Source organism: Bison bison, unplaced genomic scaffold (genome assembly GCF_000754665.1).
Source record: "Bison bison bison isolate TAMUID 2011002044 unplaced genomic scaffold, Bison_UMD1.0 scf7180017492193, whole genome shotgun sequence".
In the NCBI taxonomy this organism is placed as follows: Eukaryota; Metazoa; Chordata; class Mammalia; order Artiodactyla; family Bovidae; genus Bison; species Bison bison.
This window is the reverse complement of record NW_011390790.1, coordinates 1-5,721: the sequence shown is the minus strand read 5'-3', so window position 1 is coordinate 5,721 and position 5,721 is coordinate 1. Positions and strand designations below refer to the sequence as shown.

The 5,721-nt window shown below is 66.2% G+C and overlaps 1 long non-coding RNA gene across 2 annotated transcripts; it reads left to right on the top strand.

Moving 5' to 3' along the window:
• The first annotated feature begins 1,035 nt into the window (after positions 1-1,035).
• LOC104993419 lies at positions 1,036-5,668 on the top strand. Of its 2 annotated transcripts, none has more exons than XR_825822.1 (3): positions 1,036-1,243; positions 3,577-4,513; positions 5,100-5,668. It is a non-coding gene; the product is annotated as an uncharacterized LOC104993419 (long non-coding RNA). The 2 variants fall into 2 exon arrangements; XR_825824.1 differs by lacking the exon at positions 1,036-1,243 and adding an exon at positions 1,310-2,531.
• The last annotated feature ends 53 nt before the right edge of the window (positions 5,669-5,721 follow it).

The window sequence follows — 5,721 nt, the reverse complement described above, 5'->3', positions numbered from 1 at the left end:
GTTCCCGGGCCTGGCTGACACTCTGGGTATGTGTGTGGGGAGAGCCTGGGACCCGGCCCTGCTCTGGGCTGGGCCCCCGGCCAGTTCCTCCCACCCCGCCCCTGCGGCACTGACCGATGATTGCAGGGGCCAGGCTGGCTGGCTGGGAGCTGGGCTCAGAGCCGGGTTCCCAGCGAGGCAGGGCCTCTGGGGACCCTGTGTGCTAGGGGCTCTACCCACCCTGCTCCACCCCCTTCTGTGGGCCCCCGGGCTGGCCAGGGCAGGTACATGGTTGCCTGTGGTGCCCGGCTGCGCGCTCTTGGGGCTCACAGTCTGGGGAGCGCGTGTACTCCTGAGCTGGTGCTTCCGGGAGGTGAAGCCAGCACCCTGCTGGGGGTTCAGGCCTGGGCCCAGGGGAGGGTTTCCCATCACAGAGCGCCTCCTGGGGAGGGGACATGTGCACTGAGCACTGGAGGATGAGCGGGAGGTGGAGACCCTCCCTAGGTGATGACTGCCTCCTCGAGTGTCCCCCTGCCTCAGTTTCCCCACCTGCATACTGGGGGGTTGGGGGGGAGGGAGTGATGGCAGCACCCCCAGGGGTGTGTCGAGGGTTCAGTGAGGGACAGCAGGGTCGGTCACACAGTAGGTGCTCAGGAAGTAGAGAGGTCCTGGGGTTTGAGGCTGGAGAGCTGGGCAGGGCTCTGAGCAGGGCCAGACCAGGTGTCGGTCACCATCCTTCATCCTGTGGGCGTCAGCTTCTGGAGCCCACGCGGGCCACGAGGCACCCTCCTTTCCGTAGCTCGCCATCCGGACCTGCACCGAGGTCCCCGCCAGGGCCCCGGCTCCAGCTGAGCTCCTCCGGACCTGGGGCAGCGCCGGCTCCCTGCTGGGGGAGCCGCTGGAGGGTTCAGGGCACGGCGGGAGGAAGGCGGGGTGCGCGGGCAGCGCCCCCGCCCTTGCGTTTCCCCTTCCTCCGCCGGCGCTTCCTCTCCCGGCCCGGCCCTCTTTGTTTGCCCCGGCGTGCGGGCTGGCCTGTGGTTATATTTAGGCGGCAGGTGTGGGAGTCACTACCAGCAGGGTCGCCCGCTGGCCACGGCCACGACGCCCACGTGATGCCCGGGCGCTATAAATAGCCCCCCCGCAGCCCGGCCGCCGGGCGTCCGCGGGGAGGCCGGCGCGCCCCGCGCACTGAGTCTCGGCCGCCGCGCCCCGGCCCTGCCCGGCCCCACGCGAATGGAGGCAGCGGCAGGACGCTTGCCCGCCGGTGAGCCGGGGCGCGAGGGCGGGGGGCGTGCCGGGAGGACCCCAGCCCCGCCCCGGGGAGGAAGCCGTGCCCTCAGAACCAGCCCCTCCCGCACCCACCCTACGGTGCGTGCGGGACAGGGGGTAGCCGCCCACTGCCCCACCCGCGCCCTCCCAGCCCGATCCTGCGCACGGTGCTCCCACACACCCCCCGCTTAGCTCTCCTGGGACCCCAATGAACCCTGGCCCTGCAGCCTTCCCCCATGTCAGACAGGGTCCCGGGTCCACGGAGGCTGGCACTCTGGAAGCCCTCTGGAGTCAAACTCCAGCTCCTCGGTCAGCTGTGCCACTGGAACTTGAGGCTGGGAACTCCCATGGGGAGCTCTTCCCGGGCCTGGCCTGCTCAGGGCCCTGGAAGGTCCCCCAGCCCGCCCTGGCCTGTTTACTTGTCTGCGAACAGGGGCCAGGCGGGGCCCTCTCCTAATGGGTCTGGAAAGGAGGACTGTCAGGGACATAGCAGAGAGCTCAGAGCCTCGTGCTGGGCAGCTGGGGCCCCAGGACAGCCGCGTGGGGCTGGTGGTGGGAAGGCAGAGGGAGGGGCCTCGTGCTTCCAGGAGGGCTCCTGTGTCCCGGGGTGGAGGTGAGGGTGGGTGTGAGGGGTACCGGCTGGTGGACTTGGCTCAGCCCTGCCTGGGGGCCTGCTCGGTGACCTCACAGTGGGGGTGGTGTGGTTAGGAAGAGGGGTTCTGCCACAGGGGGAGGCCGCAGGCCTGGTTGAGCCTGGTGGGACAGCCTGGGGGCAGCAAGGGGGCTTTTACTGTTTCCCTCTCACCTGGGGGTGGGGCCCTAGACGTTGAGGAGACAAGTCGGGTGTCTGGCAAGACCCCAGCCCAGCTGGGCCGTGATCTTGGTCCAGCCTCAGCCCAGACCTTGACCCCATTCCATCTAGGGCCCTGACCCCTGCCCCCAGCCAGCCTGACCCTGGGCCCCTGCCTGCAGGTGACAGGTTTCACATGGGTAGGACTGTGGAGTGGCTCTCCAGGGACGCTGGCAGGAGAGCCAGGCCGTTTGCCCTTGCCCACAGGGTCTCCCCAGGTGTCCAGAAGGTTGGGAGGTGGCGGGTTGGGCCCTCGGGAGAGGCCTGTCGTCCTATGGCTTCCCAGGGCCCCTTCCCTCCCTTCCATCTGTAAACAGGCATGCCCGGGGACCTCCCGCAGCCCCAGGAGGGCAGGTTCTCACGTGCTGTTCAGGGCGCCTGGCGGCTGGCTCTTTCCTCGCCTGCACTCGGAGTGGAAGCGCGCTCTGGGATGGTGCGCGGTCCCTTCTTCCTGCCTTTGACCTCCTCCCTGGGGACCCCCACGTAACCTTCCTGAACCGGGCAAGGGGCAGAGTGTGAGCCTGGAGCATCTGTGGAGCCGCCCGCTGCCCCCACCCCACTGTGTCTGGGTCCCAGCTGCAGGCCCGGTCTGCACCCTGGCTGAGGCTCCAGGGGCCCAGCCGGCCTGGTGGGCAGCTGGGGAAGGGGGTGCTGGGCGGGGCAGAGGTAAGAGGTGTTGGTTGGGTGGATGAAGGACCTGCCCGGTAAGCAGGTGTGGATTCTGACAGCGGGGCCGGGCTGAGCCCAGTGGCTGGAGGGGTCTGCTGAGGGGGAGTGACAGGGGGCCTGGAGGTGCTTGGGGCCTAGAGAGGGAGAGACAGGCCTGGAGGTGCTTGGCGGCCATCTCTGGGGCCCGGCCATGCGCCTCCTTGAGGCCCTGTCATGGTGAGACCCCAGTCCCGGCACCTGTGTGGTCACCACCTTGGCAAGCACCTGGCGGCCGGCCCCGGCCTGCGGGCTCCTGTGGGCTGTCCCTGCTTCTTTGAGCTCCTGGGGGGCAGTGGCTTGTTTGCTTCCATCGTGTGGTCAGCCCTGTGGGTGAGTGGTGGACAGTGGCCCGGGGCAGAGGCTGACCAGAGCCTCCGGTTTCCATGGGGGAGCCCTTGAGAGACGTGTGAGGTGGCTCGTGTCTGTGGGGGGTGCTGCCACGCCGCCCCCACCCCCCACTGTGCTCTGTCACCGTGGCCTCTGTGCCGGAGCCCCTTCCCCCGAGGACGGGGGGTGCTCCAGAGTGATCTGGGCTCAGAGACTCCGCAGAGGCCAGAATTCCACGGAGGAGGGAGCTGACCGTCTGATGGCAGGGGCGGGGCGTTGTGGAGGGGCCCGGGCTTCGAGGGGTGGCTCTGTCATCACAAATGCCTTGAAATTGTGTGTCGGGGTTCAGCACACTCGTGGTTTCCCTGAGGGGGAAACCGAGGCCCGGTGAGGGAGGGGCACGGGCCGGGACCCCTTTTCATTGCCTTCTCCCCGCTCCCCAGACGCTGCCTGCCGCTGACCAGCCTGGGATTTATGGAGAGGCCCTCGGGGGGCAGCCCTGAGTACTGCCACGCCCAGCATCCGCACCGCGCCCGCTGCTGAGGCCCCCGCGCCTCCGGCCTCACCATTGCCCTCGCCCGCTCATGGCCCCCGCCACCTGGCCCGGGGCTGGCTCTGCGGCCTGAGCCCCCCGCCCCGTTCCAGGACTTGCCGTACCCCAATGGGGTAACGTGACGGAGGCCCCGCGTCACTGCCGCCCACTGTCCGCCTGCGGCCGCTGCCTGCCATCCCCACCCCACGGCGGCCCCGTTGGTTCAGTTTCAAGTTCGTTCTGCCTTTAAATCCTTGGCGTCTGGGGCCTTGGAGCAGAGTGGCCCTCTAGCCGTCCACCGATGCCGAGGGGGGTGTCCCCGGCGACAGGCGCAACGCTGGCCACAGCTTCGGCAGCCGGATTCACTTTGGGCTTTTTAAAGTTTTTTTTGCTGAGGTTTTTGGTGGTGGTTATTTCTGCTTTTGCCCCCTAGTAATCCTCCAGCCCTGAGAGGCAGGAGCTTGGACTCGACCCGTTTTACTTCTGGGGGCTCTTTTGTTCTTTCTGTGTTGTAAAGTGTTGGGTTTTCTTTTTTTAATCATCCACCCGTGATCCGGGCAGCATCCTCCCCCCACCCAAGTATTTGCACAATATTTGTGCGGGGTCTGGGGGGCAGGTTTTTTTTTTTTTTTTAAGCATTTTCTTTCTCTTGGACAAGCACAGGGATCTCGTGCCCCTCGGGTTCTGGGGGTGGTGGGCCCTTATTGCGTTCACATCCCCAGCCCCATCTGCGGACAGCAGCCATGGCGCGGATGAACCGGCCGGCCCCTGTGGAGGTCAGCTACAAGAACATGCGCTTCCTCATCACGCACAACCCCACCAATGCCACCCTCAGCAGCTTCATCGAGGTGAGCATCCGGCACGCCTCATGGCCAGGCTGGGGGCCTGCGAGTGAGAGGAGAGCTTGGGATGACAGGCCCCCTGGGAGAGGCACACGAGGGTGTGTGTGGGGCTGGGGTCTGAGGGCTGTGGGGGTCAGTGGGGTGGGCAGTGGGACCCGTGCCGCGTGAGCAGAGACAGGTGCGGAGGTAGGAGGTGAGACAGGTCTCGCTTCCTCAAGACGTCCCTGTGGCTGGTGCGGTCCCGAGCCCTTTGATGGCCATCTGGCCTCTGTACAGAGGCTGAGCAGGAGGAGAGGGGGGTGGTGGTCCCCCCAGGAGAGGACCGGCTGCTTAAACAGCCTGGAGAAAGCAGAGCGGGGACAGGGCATGAAGGCCTGCTCCACAGCCAGCCCAGGTTGTGGGAAGCCCATGGGCTCCAGGGACTCCTTGGGTTGGAACCCGGCTGGGAGCTCTTAGCACAGGTATCTGTGTGAGGAAGGGCTGGGCAGCAGTCCAAGCCAGTCATAGGAGAGAGTGACCACTGTACCCCGAGAGCCAGCTGTTGAACTGTCTGCTGCTCGTGGCCCCGGCAGACGGAACCAAATGTTTGCAGAGCCTGCCGTTCTCCGCGGGGCTCCTGGAGGAGACTGGCCTCTGCAGTGCTCCTTGCTGTTTACAGAGCCTGTGACTGTGTGCTGCGCCTTTTGTGACCTCAGACCTCCAGCCATTCCCTCTGCAACAAGATATAAGCCCCTCTGAGTGCTCCTTATGGTTGAACAGGGGCCCGGACACAGGAGGACTTCAGCAGCTGTGTAGACGCTAGACTATGGAGGGAGGCAGTGGGCACCCTGCCGTCGGGAGACCTGGACTCTAGACATTGAGTCCACAGGGGACCCTGTGGAGGAGGGCTGTCCCCCTTCATGGCCCATGATTGGGGTCAGGGCTCAGAGTGTGACCAGTGTCAGGAGTCAGAGTGTGAGCAGGGTCAGGGCTCAGTGTGACCAGGCTCAGGGCTCAGAGTGTGACCAGGCTTAGGGCTCAGAGTGGGACCAGGCTCAGAATCTGAGTGTGACCAGGGTCAGGGCTTAGTGTGTGACCAGGGTCAGAGTTCAGAGTGGGACCAGTGTCAGGGCTCAGGGTGTGACAGGGCCCAGAGTGTGACCAGGGTCAGGGCTCAGGGTGTGACAGGGCTCAGAGTGTGACCAGGGTCAGGGCCCAGTGTGGGACCAGGGTCA